The sequence below is a fragment of the Scyliorhinus torazame genome, chromosome 4 (assembly GCF_047496885.1).
Source record: "Scyliorhinus torazame isolate Kashiwa2021f chromosome 4, sScyTor2.1, whole genome shotgun sequence".
Taxonomy (NCBI): Eukaryota; Metazoa; Chordata; class Chondrichthyes; order Carcharhiniformes; family Scyliorhinidae; genus Scyliorhinus; species Scyliorhinus torazame.
The window spans coordinates 14,384,696-14,401,809 of record NC_092710.1 but is presented as its reverse complement, the minus strand read 5'-3'; the positions used below and the strand labels follow the sequence as shown (position 1 = coordinate 14,401,809).

At 57.5% G+C, this 17,114-nt stretch overlaps 1 long non-coding RNA gene across 1 annotated transcript in view; it reads left to right on the top strand.

The window, feature by feature from the left end:
• Positions 1-16,638, top strand: part of LOC140410128 (uncharacterized) — a 40,696-nt gene extending 24,058 nt beyond the window's left edge. Inside the window, exons 2-3 of the long non-coding RNA XR_011940506.1 lie at positions 14,043-14,157; positions 16,521-16,638. This is a non-coding gene — a long non-coding RNA (uncharacterized lncRNA). The remainder of the gene's footprint in view (positions 1-14,042; positions 14,158-16,520) is intronic.
• Positions 16,639-17,114: the final 476 nt, after the last annotated feature.

Below are 17,114 nucleotides of genomic sequence, written 5' to 3'. Positions count from 1 at the left end.
GATTGGGTCGAGGATTGGGATTGGGTCAGATTGGGTTTGGGTTTCGGATTGGGATTGGGTCTCGGATTGGGATTGGGTCAGATTGGGATTGGGTCTCGGATTGAGATTGATTGGGATTGGGTCTCGGATTGGGATTGGGTCTCGGATTGGGATTGCGTCTTGGATTGGGATTGGGTCGAGGATTGGGATTGGGTCAGATTGGGTTTGGGTTTCGGATTGGGATTGGGCCTTGGGCCTCGGATTGGGATTAGGCCTCGGATTGAGATTGATTGGGATTGGGATTGGGTCTCAGTTTGGGATTGGGTCTCAGTTTGGGATTGGGATTGGGTCTCAGATTGGGATTGGGATTGGGTCTCGGATTGGGATTGGGTCTTGGATTGAGATTGATTGGGATTGGGTCTCTGGTTGGGATTGGGATTGGGTCTCGGATTGGGATTAGGCCTCGGATTGTGATTGGGTCTTGGATTGGGTTTGTGATTGGGTCGGATTGTGATTGGATCACGGATTGGAATTGGGCCTGGGACTGGGATTGGGTCTCGGATTGGGATTGGGTCGGATTGGGATTGGGTCTCGGATTGGGATTGGGTCTCGGATTGGGATTGGGTCTCGGATTGAGTTTGATTGGGATTGGGTCTCCTATTGGGATTGGGATTTGGTCTTGGATTGGGATTGGGACTCGGATTGGGATTGGGTCTCGGATTGGGATTGGGTCTCGGATTGGGTTTGGGATTGGGTCGGATTGGGATTGGATCACGGATTGGGATTGGTTTGGTCTCGGATTGGGATTGGGATTGGGTCACGGATTCGGATTGGGTCTCAGATTGGGTCGGTTTGGGATTGGGTCACGGATTGGGTCTGCGATTGGGATTGGGTCTGGGATTGGGATTGGGTCTCGGATTGGGATTGGGTCTCGGATTGGGGTTGGGTCTCGGATTGGGATTGGGTCACAAATTCGAATTGGGTCTCGGATTGGGATTGGGTCACGGATTGGGATTGGGATGGGGCAGCGATTGGGTCTGGGTTTGGGATTGGGTCTGGGATTGGGTCTGGGATTGGGTCTCGGATTGGGATTGGGATTGGGTCTCGGATTGGGATTGGGATTGGGATTGGGTCATGGATTGGGATTGGGATGGGGCTGCGATTGGGTCTGGGATTGGGATTGGGTCTCGGATTGGGATTGGGATTGGGTCTCGGATTGGGATTGGGTCATGGATTGGGATGGGGCTGCGATTGGATCTGGGATTGGGATTGGGTCTCGGATTGGGATTGGGTTTGGGTCTCGGATTGGGATTGGGTCTCGGATTGGGATTGGGTCTCGGATTGGGATTGGGTTTGGGTCTCGGATTGGGATTGGGTCTCGGATTGGGATTGGGATTGGGTCTCGGATTGGGATTGGGATTGGGTCTCAGATTGGGACTGGGTCACGGATTGGGATTGGGTCACGGATTGGGATTGGGTCTCGGATTGGGATTGGGTTTGGGACTGGGATTGGGTCTGGGATTGGGATTGGGATTGGGTCTGGGATTGGGATTGGGTCACGGATTGGGATTGGGTCTGGGATTGGGATTGGGTCACGGATTGGGATTGGGTCTGGGATTAGGCTTGGGTCACGGATTGGGTCTGGGATTGGGATTGGGTCTGGGATTGGGATTGGGTCTGGGATTGGGATTGGGTCTGGGATTGGGATTGGGTCACGGTTGGGATTGGGTCCCGGTTGGGACTGGGTGATGGATTGGGGTTGGGTCTCAGATTGGGATTGGGTCTCCGGTTGGGATTGGCACTTGGATTGGGATTGGGTCTCGGTTTGGGATTGGGATTGGGTCTCGGATTGGGATTGGGTCTCGGATTGGGATTGCGTCTCAGATTGGGATTGGGTCTCGGATTGGGATTGGGTCTCAGATTGGGATTGGGTCTCGAATTGTGATTGGGTCTCGGTTTGGGTTTGGGATTGGATCGGATTGGGATTGGGATTGGGTCTCGGATTGGGGTTGGGTCTCGGATTGGGGTTGGGTCTCGGATTGGGGTTGGGTCTTGGATTGGGGTTGGGTCTCGGATTGGGATTGGGACCTGGTTGGGATTGGGTCCCGGTTGGGATTGGGTCTCCGGTTAGAACTGGGTTTCCGGTTGGGATTGGTTCTCGGATTGGGATTGGGACCTGGTTGGGATTGGGTCTCGGTTGGGATTGGGTCTCGGATTGGGATTGGGTCTCCGGTTGGGATTGGGCCTCGGATTGGGATTGGGTCTCGGATTGGGATTGGGTCTCCGGTTGGATTGGGTTTCCGGTTGGGATTGGGTCTCAGATTGGGATTGGGTCTCGGATTGGGATTGGGTCTCGGATTGGGATTGCGTCTCAGATTGGGATTGGGTCTCGGATTGGGATTGGGTCTCGGATTGGGATTAGGCCTCGGATTGAGATTGATTGGGATTGGGTCTCAGTTTGGGATTGGGATTGGGTCTCAGATTGGGATTGGGTCTCGAATTGTGATTGGGTCTCGGTTTGGGTTTGGGATTGGATCGGATTGGGATTGGATCACGGATTGGGATTGGGTCTCAGGTTGGGACTGGGTCTTGGATTGGGGTTTGGTCTCGGATTGGGATTGGGACCTGGTTGGGATTGGGACCTGGTTGTGATTGGGTCCCGGTTGGGATTGGGTCTCGGTTGGGATTGGGTCTCCGGTTAGAACTGGGTTTCCGGTTGGGATTGGTTCTCGGATTGGGATTGGGACCTGGTTGGGATTGGGTCCCGGTTGGGATTGGGTCCCGGTTGTGATTGGGTCTCGGATTGGGATTGGGTCTCCGGTTGGGATTGGGCCTCGGATTGGGATTGGGTCTCGGATTGGGATTGGGTCTCGGATTGGGATTGGGTCTCCGGTTGGATTGGGTTTCCGGTTGGGATTGGGTCTCGGATTGGGATTGGGCCCCGGTTGGGATGGTGTTTCCGACTGGGATTGGGCTTGGGCCCCGGTTGGGATTGGGTCGCGGTTGGGATTGGGTCTCTGGTTGGGATTGGGTCCTGGTTGGGATTGGGTCTCGGATTGGGATTGGGTCCCGGTTGGGATTGGTCTCTGGTTGGGATTGGGATTGGGTCTCGGATTGGGATTGGGTCTCGGATTGGGATTGGTTTTGGGATTGGGTCTGGCACTGGGATTGGGTCTGGGATTGGGATTGGGTCTGGGATTGGGATTGGGTCACGGGTTGGGATTGGGTCTGGGATTAGGCTTGGGTCACGGATTTGGATTGGTTCTTGGATTAGGATTGGGTCTGGGATTGGGACTGTGTCTTGGATTGGGATTGGGATTGGGTCTCGGATTGGAATTGGGTCTGGGATTGGGATTGGTTCTCCGTTTGGGGTTGGGTCCCGGTTGGGATTGGGTCCCGGTTGGGATTGGGTCTCGGTTGGGATTGGGTCTCTGGTTGGGATTGGGTCTCTGGTTGGGTTTGGGTCTCTGGTTGGGGTTGGGTCTCCGGTTGGGATTGGGTCCCGGTTGGGATTGGGTCCTGGTTGGGACTGGGTGATGGATTGGGATTGGGTCTCGGATTGGAATTGGGTCTCGGATTGGGATTGGGTCTGGGATTGGGATTGGGTCCCGTTTGGGGTTGGGTCCCGTTTGGGGTTGGGTCCCGTTTGGGGTTGGGTCCCGTTTGGGGTTGGGTCCCGGTTGGGATTGGGTCTCTGGTTGGGATTGGGTCCCGGTTGGGATTGGGTCCCGGTTGGGATTGGGTCCCGGTTGGGATTGGGTCCCGGTTGGGATTGGGTCCCGGTTGGGATTGGGTCTCGGATTGGGATTGGGTCTCGGATTGGGATTGGGTCCCGGATTGGAATTGGGTCACGGATTTGGATTGGTTCTTGGATTAGGATTGGGTCTGGGATTGGGACTGTGTCTTGGATTGGGATTGGGATTGGGTCTCGGATTGGAATTGGGTCTGGGATTGGGATTGGTTCTCCGGTTGGGGTTGGGTCCCGGTTGGGGTTGGGTCCCGGTTGGGATTGGGTCCCGGTTGGGATTGGGTCCCGGTTGGGATTGGGTCCCGGTTGGGGTTGGGTCTCCGGTTGGGATTGGGTCCCTGGTTGGGATTGGGGTTGGGTCTCCGGTTGGGATTGGGTCCCGGTTGGGGTTGGGTCTCCGGTTGGGATTGGGTCCCTGGTTGGGATTGGGATTGGGTCTCCGGTTGCGATTGGGTCCCGGTTGGGATTGGGTCCCGGTTGGGATTGGGTCCCGGTTGGGGTTGGGTCTCCGGTTGGGATTGGGTCCCTGGTTGGGATTGGGATTGGGTCTCCGGTTGGGATTGGGTCCCCGGTTGGGACTGGGTCTACGGTTGGGACTGGGTCTACGGTTGGGACTGGGTCTACGGTTGGGACTGGGTCTACGGTTGGGATTGGGTCTCGGATTGGGATTGGGTACCGGTTTGGATGGTGTCTCCGGCTGGGATTGGAATTGGGTCCCGGCTGTGATTGGGGTTGGGTCTCCGGTTGGGATTGGGTCTCCGGTTGGGATTGGGTCCCGGTTGGGTTGGGATTGGGTCCCGGTTGGGATTGGGATATGGTCCCGGTTGGGATTGGGATTGGGTCCCGGTTGGGTTGGGATTGGGTCCCGGTTGGGATTGGGATTGTACAGTGCGTAGTTTTGATCTATCCACAGAGAATCCTTGCCTGTTTCCTGGGAGTTGGCTCCGTGAGCCGCTGTTGTCAGTTCGTGCACGGTGTGGGGCGGGAATGTTTTCCATCATGTTCAACCATTCCAGAGGGAAATGAGAAAACATTTCTCCCACAAAGAGAGGCAGGAGTTGGGAGACTCACTCCTGCAAACGTCAATGGATGCCGGATCAATTGTTAATTTTAAATCCAACATTGGTAAGTTCTTGGCATTCGAAAGGTATTAAGGGATGTGGGAGAAGCCAGGTAAATGGTTAAATCACAGAATAGGACAGGATTTTACTGGAAGGGGCTGAATGGGGCCTCCTCCTGTTCCTGTGTAACAGGCTGGAGAAGGGGCTGAATGGGGCCTCCTCCTGTTCCTGTGTAACGGGCTGGAGAAGGGGCCGAATGGGGCCTCCTCCTGTTCCTGTGTAACAGGCTGGAGAAGGGGCTGAATGGGGCCTCCTCCTGTTTCTGTGTAACAGGCTGGAGAAGGGGCTGAACGGGGCCTCCTCCTGTTCCTGTGTAACAGGCTGGAGAAGGGGCTGAATGGGGCCTCCTCCTGTTCCTGTGTAACGGGCTGGAGAAGGGGCTGAATGGGGCCTCCTCCTGTTCCTGTGTAACGGGCTGGAGAAGGGGCTGAATGGGGTCCCCTCCTGTTCCCGTGTAACAGGCTGGAGAAGGGGCTGAATGGGGCCTCCTCCTGTTCCTGTGTAACAGGCTGGAGAAGGGGCTGAATGGGGCGTCCTCCTGTTCCTGTGTAACGGGCTGGAGAAGGGGCTGAACGGGGCCTCCTCCTGTTCCTGTGTAACGGACAGGAGAAGGGGCTGAATGGGGCCTCCTCCTGTTCCTGTGTAACAGGCTGGAGAAGGGGCTGAATGGGGCCTCCTCCTGTTCATGTGTAACGGGCTGGAGAAGGGGCTGAATGGGGCCTCCTCCTGTTCCTGTGTAACGGGCTGGAGAAGGGGCTGAATGGGGCCTACTCCTGTTCCTGTGTAACAGGCTGGAGAAGGGGCTGAATGGGGCCTCCTCCTGTCTTTGTGTTACAGGCTGGAGAAGGGGCTGAATGGAGCCTCCTCCTGTTCCTGTGTAACGGGCTGGAGAAGGGGCTGAATGGGGCCTCCTCGTGTTCCTGTGTAACAGGCTGGAGAAGGGGCTGAATGGGGCCTCCTCCTCTTCCTGTGTAACAGGCTGGAGAAGGGGCTGAATGGGGCCTCCTGTTCCTGTGTAACAGGCTGGAGAAGGGGTTGAATGGGGCCTCCTCCTGTTCATGTGTAACGGGCTGGAGAAGGGGCTGAATGGGGCCTCCTCCTGTTCCTGTGTAACGGGCTGGAGAAGGGGCTGAATGGGGCCTACTCCTGTTCCTGTGTAACAGGCTGGAGAAGGGGCTGAATGGGGCCTCCTCCTGTCTTTGTGTTACAGGCTGGAGAAGGTGCTGAATGGAGCCTCCCCCTGTTCCTGTGTAACAGGCTGGAGAAGGGGCTGAATGGGGCCTCCTCCTCTTCCTGTGTAATAGGCTGGAGAAGGGGCTGAATGGGGCCTCCTCCTGTTCCTGTGTAACAGGCTGGAGAAGGGGGTGAATGGGGCCTCCTCCTGTTCCTGTGTAACGGGCTGGAGAAGGGGGTGAATGGGGCCTCCTCCTGTTCCTGTGTAACAGGCTGGAGAAGGTGCTGAATGGGGCCTCCTCCTGTTCCTGTGTAACGGGCTGGAGAAGGGGTTGAATGGGGCCTCCTCCTGTTCCTGTGTAACAGGCTGGAGAAGGGGTTGAATGGGGCCTCCTCCTGTTCCTGTGTAACAGGCTGGAGAAGGGGCTGAATGGGGCCTCCTCCTGTTCCTGTGTAACGGGCTGGAGAAGGGGCTGAATGGGGCCTCCTCCTGCTCACAAGCTTGGACTGGTACCTCGTGCATGACGATCACCACCTCAAAGACATTATAGCTGCAACGTTTCCTCGCTGCAAATCTCTTTATCTGACATCCTGCTCCAGCCAATTCCTTTTACTTTGCTGCTTCTGTATATAATATAACTTCCTGTTTTTAATCTGCATGAAAATCAATGTTTTTTCTCTCGATTCATCAATCATGTTTTCTGAGAATTTATTTCTGTCATTTTTACTGTGGTTGAAGGGGGTGAAGTGGGTTTTAATGTGTACTTTCTCTCAGTCTCTTTCTGTCTCTCAGTCTTTCTGCCTCTATGCCTCTGTCTCTCGGTCTCTGTCTCTCTCGGTCTCTGTCTCTCTCTCTCTCTCACTCTCTGTCTCTCTCTGTCTCTGTCTCTCTCTCTCTGTTTCTCTCTCTCTCTCTCTCTGTTTCTCTCTCTCTCTCTCTCTGTTTCTCTCTCTCTCTCTCTCTGTTTCTCTCTCTCTCTCTCTCTCTCTCTGTCTCTCTCTCTCTCTCTCTGTCTTTCTCTCTCTCTCTGTTTCTCTCTCTCTCTGTTTCTCTCTCTCTCTCTCTCTCTCTCTGTTTCTCTCTCTCTCTCTCTCTCTCTCTGTTTCTCTCTCTCTCTCTCTCTCTCTGTTTCTCTCTCTCTCTCTCTCTCTCTGTCTCCCTCTCTCTCTGTCTCTCTCTATGTCTCCCTGACTCTCTGTCTCTCTGTGTCTCTCTCTGTCTCTCTCTCTCTGTCTCTCAGTTTCTCTGTCTCTGTCTCTGTCTCTCTCTGTCTCACTCTCACTGTTTCTCTGTCTGTCTGTCTGTCTCTCTCTCTCTGTCTCTGTCTCTCTCTGTCTCACTCTCACTGTTTCTCTGTCTGTCTGTCTGTCTCTCTCTCTCTCTCTGCCTCTGTCTCTGTCTCTCTCTGTCTCACTCTCACTGTTTCTCTGTCTGTCTGTCTGTCTCTCTCTCTCTCTGCCTCTGTCTCTGTCTCACTCTCACTGTTTCTCTGTCTGTCTGTCTGTCTCTCTCTCTCTCTGCCTCTGTCTCTGTCTCTCTCTGTCTCACTCTCACTGTTTCTCTGCCTCTGTCTGTCTGTCTCTCTCTCTCTCTCTGCTTCTGTCTTCTCTCTGCCTCTGTCTCTCTTTACCTCTGTCTCTCTCTCTCTGTTTCTCTGCCTCTTTCTCACTCACTCTCTCTCAGTCTCTTTCTGTCTCTCTGCCACTGTCTACCTCTCTGTCTCTTTGATATGCCATCAATAAACACGCGACGAGTGATTAACGTAACTGAGGCTTTGATACACTAAACAGCAAGCCTCCTGGCCTCTGGTCCCGAACTGGGTTGGAGGCGGAGACTAGCCACCTTTATATATGAGCCCGAGGGGAGGAGCTACAGGCGGAGCCAGCCGGGACAGGCCCAGGCATGTAACAACACAACATAATGCAATACAGTGGTTTACCACATTCACCCCCTCTTTAAAAAAAAAAAAGAGTCCAGCGGGGGAGAAGTGGTCTTGGAGGTCAAGTCTGTCGGGGGCCTTGACCTTCCGCCGTGATCGCCTCAGTCCCGGCTGTGGGCGGGCACCGGTGTCGAGACCTGTGCGTCTGGGAGTGCGTCGTCCTCTTCCTCATCCAGTTGGTGATGGTCGCTGGTGGGCCTGCGGGTGCCAGTTCGTGAGGTAGGTGGGCAGGGGTGTGGGAAGATGGTGTAGGGTCGGGGGTGGTGGTGGTGATGGTCATCTGCTGGTGCCAAATCCCGAAGGGAGACTGTGCCCTGTCGCCTGCTGTGCCACGTAGGCATATTGGGGATTGGCATCGAGGTCTCGACGAGGGGGTCGGATTTATGGCTCCTCGCGTGCTTGCGGAGGAGGACGGGCCCCGGGACTGCCGGCCAGGACGGGAGCGAGACCCCGGAGGTGGACGTCCTGGGGAAAGCAAACATACGCTCGTGAGGAGTCTCGTTGGTGGCAGTGCTCAGGAGCGTCCGGATGGAGTGGAGCGCATCGGGGAGGACCTCCTGCCAGCGGGAGACTGGGAGACTCCTGGACCGTGTGGCCAGGAGGACGGCCTTCCAGACCGTCACGTTCTCCCTCTCCGCCTGTCCATTTCCCCGGGGGGTTGTAGCTGGTCGTCCTGCTTGAGGCGATGCCCTTGATGAGCAGGAACTGACGCAACCCGTCGCTCATGAGGGAGGATCCCCGTCACTGTGGACGTAGGTGGGGAACCCGAACAGGGTGAAAAGACTGTGCAGGGCATTGATGATGGTGGCAGATGTCAGGGCACGGGATGGCGAAAGGGAAACGTGAGTGCTCGTCAACAATGTTGAGGAAGGACACGTTACGGTCAGTGGAGGGGAGGGGCCCTTTGAAATCGATGCTGAGGCGTTCAAAGTGGCGAGAGGCCTTTACCAGGTGTGCTCTGTCTGGCCGATAGAAGTGTGGTTTGCACTCCGCGCAGACTTGGCCGTCCCTGGTCACGGTCCTGACCTCCTCGATGGAGTACGGCAGGTTGCGGGCCTTGATGAAGTGGAAGAACCGGGTGACCCCTGGGTGACAGAGGTCATTGTGGAGGGCCCGGAGTCGGTCTACCTGTGCGCTGGCACATGTACCTCGGGATAGGGCATCGGGGGGGCTCACTGAGCTTCCCAGGTCGGTACAAGATATTGTGGTTGTAGGTGGAGAGCTCGATCCTCCACCTTAGGATCTTGTCGTTCTTGATTTTGCCCCGCTGTGTGTTATTGAACATGAAGGCAACCGACCGCTGGTCAGTGAGGAGAGTGAATCGCCTGCCGGCCAGCTACTGCCTCCAGTGCCGCGCAGCCTCAACAATGGCTTGGGCCTCCTTTTCGACGGCCGAATTTCGGAGGCATGGAGGGCACGGGAGAAGAAAGCCAGGGGCCTGCCCACCTGGTTGAGGGCAGCGGCCAGAGCAAAGTCGGACGCATCGCTCCCCAGCTGGAACGGAATGGACTCGTCCACAGCCTGCATCGCGGCTTTGGCAATATCTGCCTTGATGCGGTTGAAGGTCAGGCGGGCCTCGGCTGTCAGGGGAAAAATGGTGGATTTGATTAGTGGACGGGCCTTGTCCGCATAATTGGGGACCCACTGGGCATAGTATGAGAAGAACCCCAGGCACCTCTTCAGGGCCTTGGGGCAGTGGGGGAGGGGGAGTTCCATGAGGGGGCGCATGCTGCCGGGGTCGGGCCCTAGGACTCCGTGTTCCACGACGTAGCCGAGGATGGCTAGGCGGGTTGTACGGAAGACGCACTTCTCTATTGTAGGTGAGGTTCAGGAGTTTGGCGGTGTGGAGGAAGTGCCGGAGGTTTTCGCCATGGTCCTGCTGGTCACGGCCGCAGATGGTGACGTTGTCTAGGTACGGGAACGTGGCCCACAGCCCGTACTGGTCAACCATTTGGTCCATTTCCCTTTGGAAGACCGAGACCCCCGTTGGTGACGCCGAAGGGAACCCTGAGGACGTGGTAGAGGTGCCCACCTGCCTCGAAGGCAGTGTATTGGCGGTTCTCCGGGCGGATAGGGAGCTGGTGGTACACGGACTTCAAGTCAACTGTGGAGAAGACTTGATACTGCGCAATCTGATTGACCATGTCAGATATGCGGGGGAGGGGGTACGCATCGAGCTGCGTGTACCGATTGATGGTCTGACTGTGGTCGATGACCATCCAGTGCTTCTCCCCACTCTTGACGACTCCAGGGGCTGGTACTAGCCTCAATGACCCCCTCTCGTAGGAGTCGCTGGACCTCCGACCTAATAAAGGCCCTATCCCGGGCACTGTATCGCCTGCTCCCAGTGGCGACGGGCTTACAGTCCGGGGTGAGGTTAGCGAAGAGCGAGGGTGGGGCGACCTTAAGGGTCGTGAGGCTACAGACGGTGAGGAGGGGCAGGGGTCCATCGAACTTTAAAGTAAGGCTCTGGAGGTGGTACTGGAAGTCGAGCCCCAGTAATAGGGCGGCGCAGAGATGGGGGAGGACGTAGAGTTTGAAGTTGGTGTACTCTACGCCTTGTACAGTAAGGGTCGCGACACAGTACTCCCGGATTTCTACTGCGTGGGATCCGGAAGCCAGGGAGATTTTCTGGGTCGTGGGTAAGATTGGGAGGGGGCAGCGCCTTACCGTATCTGGGTGCATGAAGCTGTCTGTGCCCCTGGAGTCGAAAAGGCAGGCCGTCTCGTGCCCGTTGATCCGGACGGTCTTCGTAGACTTCGTGAGGTGATGAGGCCGGGACTGGTCGAGCGTGATGGAGGCGAGCTTCGGAAGGCGATGGGTAGGCCGGTGGGAGGTAGCGGGGGCCGGCGTACGACCGGGCGAGCAGGGCTCCCGGGAGGCTGCGGAGTGGTCCCAAGATGGCGGCCCCCATGGGCCACGCGTGATGGGTGGCATCGGCGATGGCGTCCAAGATGGCGGCCCCCATGGGTCGCTGGTGGCGGGTGGAGAACAAAATTGCGTTAAAGATGGCGGCCCCCATGGGTCGCACGTGGCGGCCGGAATTGAAGATGGCGGCGCCCACGGGTCGCACATGACGGGAGGCGCGGCAGCTGGGGGTGGCCCCAACAGGCAGCAGGCTGCGCTGCTGGGCCTAGGAGATTTAGGGAGAGATCGGGCCTGGCAGGCTTTTGCAAAGTGGCCCTTCCTCCCGCACCCGTTGCAAGTCGCGTTCCGTGCAGGGCGGCGTTGTCTGGGATGCTTACCCTGGCCGCAAAAGTAGCGCCTCGGGCCTCCGGCGCTGGCGGGCCGCTGCGCGGCACAGGCTTGCGTCGCACCCGGGTCGGTTGATGGCGGCGCCCATGTGGTCCACGAAGGTGCCGCGCGGTCGGAGGTGTAGGCCTCCATGTTCAGGGAGGCCACCTCCAGCGAGTTTGAGAGCTGCACTGTCTCTGGGAGATCGAGTGTACCCCCTTTTAGCAATCGCTGGCAGATGTAATTTGATTTCATACCTGCGACATAAGCGTCCCTGATCAGCAGCTCCGCGTGTTGGGTAGCCGATACCGCCTGGCAGTCACCGCTCCGGCAGAGTACCCGCAAGGCACGCAGGAATTCTGCTAGTGAGTCCCCAGGCCGTTGTCGCCTCGTGGCGAGAAGGTGCCTAGCATACACCTCGTTAACGGACTTTAGCAGCATTGTCGCCTCCGCATACGAGGGGGCGTCCCCGATGAGAAGAAAGACTTGCGGCTCACCCGTGCGTGGAGGATCTGCTGCTTTTGGAGGTCGGTGACGTCTTCGATGGAGGATGCGAGGTACGCTTCGAAGCACCTTAGCCAGTGCGCGAACGTTGCAGTGGCGTCGGTTGCCCGTGGTTCCAGCTGCAGGCGACCAGGCTTGCGTTTCTCTCTCTCTCTGTCTCTCTCTCTCTGTCTCTCACCCTCTCGGTCGGTCTCTCTCCCTCTCTGTTTCTGCCTCTCTCTTTGTCTTTCTGTTTCTCTCTCTCTCGGTCTCTGTGTCTCGGTCTCTCTCTCAGTCTCTGCCTCTCTCTCTGTCTTTCTGTTTCTCTCTCGCTCGGTTTCTCTGTGTCTCACACCGTCCTTCCGTCATTCTTTTCACTCTCTATCATTCTTTCAGCCTCTCCCGCTTCAGAAACCCTCTCTATCTCTGTCTCTCTCTCTCCTCTTCCTGTGTAACAGGCTGGAGAAGGGGCTGAATGGGGCCTCCTCCTGTTCCTGTGTAACGGGTTGGAGAAGGGGCTGAATGGGGCCTCCTCCTGTTCCTGTGGAACGGGCTGGAGAAGGGGCTGAATGGGGCCTCCTCCTGTTCCTGTGTAACGGGCTGGAGAAGGGGCTGAACGGGGCCTCCTCCTGTTCCTGTGTAACAGGCTGGAGAAGGGGCTGAATGGGGCCTCCTCCTGTTCCTGTGTAACGGGTTGGAGAAGGGGCTGAATGGGGCCTCCTCCTGTTCCTGTGTAACAGGCTGGAGAAGGGGCTGAATGGGGCCTCCTCCTGTTCCTGTGCAACAGTCTGGAGAAGGGGCTGAATGGTACCTCCTCCTGTTCCTGTGTAACAGGCTGGAGAAGGGGCTGAATGGGGCCTCCTCCTGTTCCTGTGTAACAGGCTGGAGAAGGGGCTGAATGGGGCCTCCTCCTGTTCCTGTGTAACAGGCTGGAGAAGGGGCTGAATGGGGCCTCCTCCTGTTCCTGTGTAACAGGCTGGGGAAGGGGCTGAATGGGGCCTCCTCCTGTTCCTGTGTAACGGGCTGGAGAAGGGGCTGAATGGGGCCTCCTCCTGTTCCTGTGTAACGGGCTGGAGAAGGGGCTGAATGGGGCCTCCTCCTGTTCCTGTGTAACAGGCTGGAGAAGGGGCTGAATGGGGCCTCCTCCTGTTCCTGTGTAACAGGCTGGAGAAGGGGCTGAATGGGGCCTCCTCCTGTTCCTGTGTAACAGGCTGGAGACGGTGCTGAATGGGGCCCTCCTCCTGTTCCTGTGTAACAGGCTGGAGAAGGGGCTGAATGGGGCCTCCTCCTGTTCCTGTGTAAACCGGCTGGAGAAGGGGCTGAATGGGGCCTCCTCCTGTTCCTGTGTAACGGGCTGGAGAAGGGGGTGAATGGGGCCTCCTCCTGTTCCTGTGTAACAGGCTGGAGAAGGGGCTGAATGGGGCCTCCTCCTGTTCCTGTGTAACAGGCTGGAGAAGGGGCTGAATGGGGCCTCCTCCTGTTCCTGTGTAACAGGCTGGAGAAGGGGCTGAATGGGGCCTCCTCCTGTTCTCTGTGTAACAGGCTGGAGAAGGGGCTGAATGGGCCTCCTCCTGTTCCTGTGTAACGGGCTGGAGAAGGGGCTGAATGGGGCCTCCTCCTGTTCCTGTGTAACAGGCTGGAGAAGGGGCTGAATGGGGCCTCCTCCTGTTCCTGTGTAACGGGCTGGAGAAGGGGCTGAATAGGGCCTCCTCCTGTTCCTGTGTAACAGGCTGGAGAAGGGGCTGACTGGGGCCTCCTCCTGTTCCTGTGTAACAGGCTGGAGAAGGGGGTGAATAGGGCCTCCTCCTGTTCCTGTGTAACAGGCTGGAGAAGGGGCTGAATGGGGCCTCCTCCTGTTCCTGTGTAACGGGCTGAGAAGGGGCTGAATAGGGCCTCCTCCTGTTCCTGTGTAACAGGCTGGAGAAGGGGGTGAATGGGGCCTCCTCCTGTTCCTGTGTAACGGGCTGAATGGGGCCTCCTCCTGTTCCTGTGCAACAGTCTGGAGAAGGGGCTGAATGGGGCCTCCTCCTATTCCTGTGTAACGGGCTGGAGAAGGGGCTGAATGGGGCCTCCTCCTGTTCCTGTGTAACAGGCTGGAGAAGGGGCTGAATGGGGCCTCCTCCTGTTCCTGTGTAACGGGCTGGAGAAGGGCTGAATGGGGCCTCCTCCTGTCCGCCATTGATTTGAGAACAGTGGGATGTTGGGCTTTTTACACCGGGCTTAAAAGGACCTATTTCGATGAATTGTTTTGATCCCTTTAACCTCTCTCTCTCTCTCCCTCTCTCTCCCCTCTCTCGATTGTGAGATTTATTCCTGTTGTGGTTCAAATAAAAAAACAATTTTTGCCCCTCGCTCACCTCGTAGAAGAAAATAATGATTATGGTCTGCTGCATCATCCTGATCATCATCGCAGCTTCAACCATCGGTGGGATCTTTGCCTGAAGTGCTGGTCGAGCTCGGAGGCAGATGGTGGCAGGAGGTAAGGGTCTGGGCCCTGGGGGCGGGTGTGCCCGGGGGAGCGGGTGGGAGGGCGATACGGTGACATTAAATTGTGACGCGAAGGCGGGTGATGAGAGCCGCTTTGAGGGGTAGTCCACCCGCCGCCCCCCACCCCACCCCACACGCACCCCTCCGGTGTTCCCGAAAGGTCAAGGGTCTCTGACAATCTCCGGGAAGTCCATTGTTCATTTCGGATCAGGACAGGCCTTTAAGGGGCTTCCGGAAGCGCTTCCGCTGCAGCCGAATAGCTACGGGTTCTCCTATTGCCCCCACTCACCCACCCTCCCGTCTGAACAGTGACAGGTCCTTAAAGTGACAGTCCCAACCATACCTGCCGGCGATATCCCATCCACCTTAAAGTGACCGTCCTTCCATAGAATCACGGACTCCCTCCAGTGCAGAAGGAGGCCGTTCAGCCCATCAAGTTGGCGCGGGCCCTCTGAAAGAGCAACCCTTACCTCGGCCCAATCTCCCGCCCTGTCTCCATAACCGCACCAAACCTTTGGGCACTAAGGGACAATTGATCGCGGCCAATCCACCCAACCGGCGCGTCTTTGGACTGTGGGAGGAAACCGGAGCACCCGGAGGAAACCCGCGCAGACACGGGGAGGATGTGCAGACTCCGCTCAGTCACTCAACGGCGGAATTGGAGCCGGATCCCTGGCGCTGTGAGGCAGCAGTGCTAACCCAGTGTGCTACCCTTAAACTGACATTAGTCACCGTCCTTTCACCAACGTTAAAGTGACAGATCGTCAATCCACCTTAAAGTGACAGTCCCATCGGTACACCCACTGTGCTGTTAGGGAGGGAGTTCCAGGATGTCGCCCCGGCGACAGTGACGGAACGGCCGATATATTTCCCAGTCGGGGTGGGGAGTGACTCGGAGGGGAGCCTCCAGGTGGTGGGGTTCCCGGGTATCTGCTGCGCTTGTCCTTCTAGATGGAGGTGGGCGTGGGTTTGGAAGGTGCTGCCTGAGGAACCTCGGTGAGTTGCTGCAGTGCATCTTGTAGATGGGACACACGGCTGACACTGTGCGTCGTGGGGGGGGGGGGGGGGGGGGGGGGGGGGGGGGGGGGGGAGTGAATGTTTGTGGAAGGGGAGCAATCAAGCGGGGCTGCTTTGTCCTGGATGGTGTCGAGCTTCTCGAGTGTTGTCGGAGCTGCGCTCATCCAGGCAAGTGGAGAGTTTCCCTCACACTCCTGACTTGTGCCTTGTCGATGGGGGACAGGCTTTGTGGGGGGGGTCAGGAGGTGAGTTACTCTCCGCAGGATTCCCAGCCTCTGACCTGCCCTGGTAGCCACAGTATTAATGTGGCTGGGGGCCCAGTTCAGTTTCTGATCAATGGTAACCCCCAGGATGTGGATTGTGGGGGATTCAGCGATGGTAATGCCGTCGAACGTCAAGGGCCGGGGGGTTAGACCCTCTCTTGTCGGAGACGGTCGTTGCCGGGCACGTTGTGCGGCGGCGAATGGAACTTGCCCCTTGTCAGCCCCCGAGCCTGGATATTGTCCGGGTCTCGCTGCATTTGGACAGGGACATGCTTCGCTATCTGAGGAGTCGCGAATGGTGCTGATGCATCGTGCGGTCGTCCGCAAACACCCCCACCTCTGACCTTCTGATGGAAGGGTAGGTCGCTGATTGAAGCAGCTGAAGATGGTCGGGGGGCCGAGGGTCACGACCCTGAGGAACTCCCGCAGTGACGTCCTGGAGCTGAGATGATCGACCTCCGACCACCACAACCACCTTCTTTGTGCCTGGGAATGACTCCAACCAGCGGAGAGTTTTTCCCCCCGATTCCCACTGGCTCCAGTTTAGCTCGGGCCCCTTGATGTCACACTCGGTCAAACGCTGCCTTGATGTCCAGGGCAGTCACTCCCACCTCACCTCTGGCATTCAGCTCTTGTGTTCCATGTTTTGAACCAAGGCGGTAATGAGGTCAGGAGCTGAGTGACCCTGGGCGTAACCCAAAACTGAGCGTCCAGGAGCAGGTTATTGCTGAGTAAGTGCCGCACTGTTGATGACTCCTTCCATCACTTTACTGATGATGGAGAGGAGGAGACCTGATCGGGGGGGCAATTGGCTGGGTTGGATTTGGTCCTGTTTCCCGTGTACAGGACAACACCTGGGCAATTTTCCCACATTGCCCGGGTAGATGCCAGTGTTTGTAGCTGTACTGGAACAGCTTGATAGGGGGCGCAGCAAGTTCTGGAGCACAAGTCTTCAGTACTACTGCCGGGATATTGTGCGATTGAATCGCTGGCGTTGGAAATCAGGAAGGGTTTTCCATCGAGTGGGTCGTATCGGCTCGCTGGCCTGACGCTTTGCAATTTGGCTCTTCCACAGGTGGAAATCAGCTGCCGATTTTCGGATGTTGGCCCCCCCCCCCCCGAAGTCCCGCCGATCCGCACATCCTCCCGGGTTTCAGTCAGCAGGTGATGAGGGCCCCTGGCTGGAATTATTAAATCCCCTCCCCCCCCCAACGCCTTCCACTCCGCCCACCCCCCCCCCCCGCAGCTTTTCTGCCGGTTTTCACCGAAGCCCACAGGAGTGAGCGTGGGGGTTCCAAATTGTGAGAGGGTCCCTCCCCCACCGATAGTACCCCCCACCCCCCTCCTCCTCCAGCTCCCCACCCCCCCCTGAGCCCACATCACCGCCAGAAGGAGACCCACCTCCAGTTGGGGGGAAAGATGGCGGATTCCGGGGGCGTGGCGGTATCGATAGGGCCCGTCCCTGCTCGTCGGTGCTTCCGGGACGGGAGGGGAAGGAACGGCGAGGGACGAGTGGGGGGGGGGGGGGGGGGGCGGCTGGCGGTGTGGTTGCGGGGGGAAGCGGTGCTGGGCATGGAGGTGGGGGAGAGGTGGAAGAAAAGGAAATAGCCACTTGGCCGTCTCTTATCCCCCTCTCTTTCCCCCACCCCCCCCAATGGTTTCCACATGT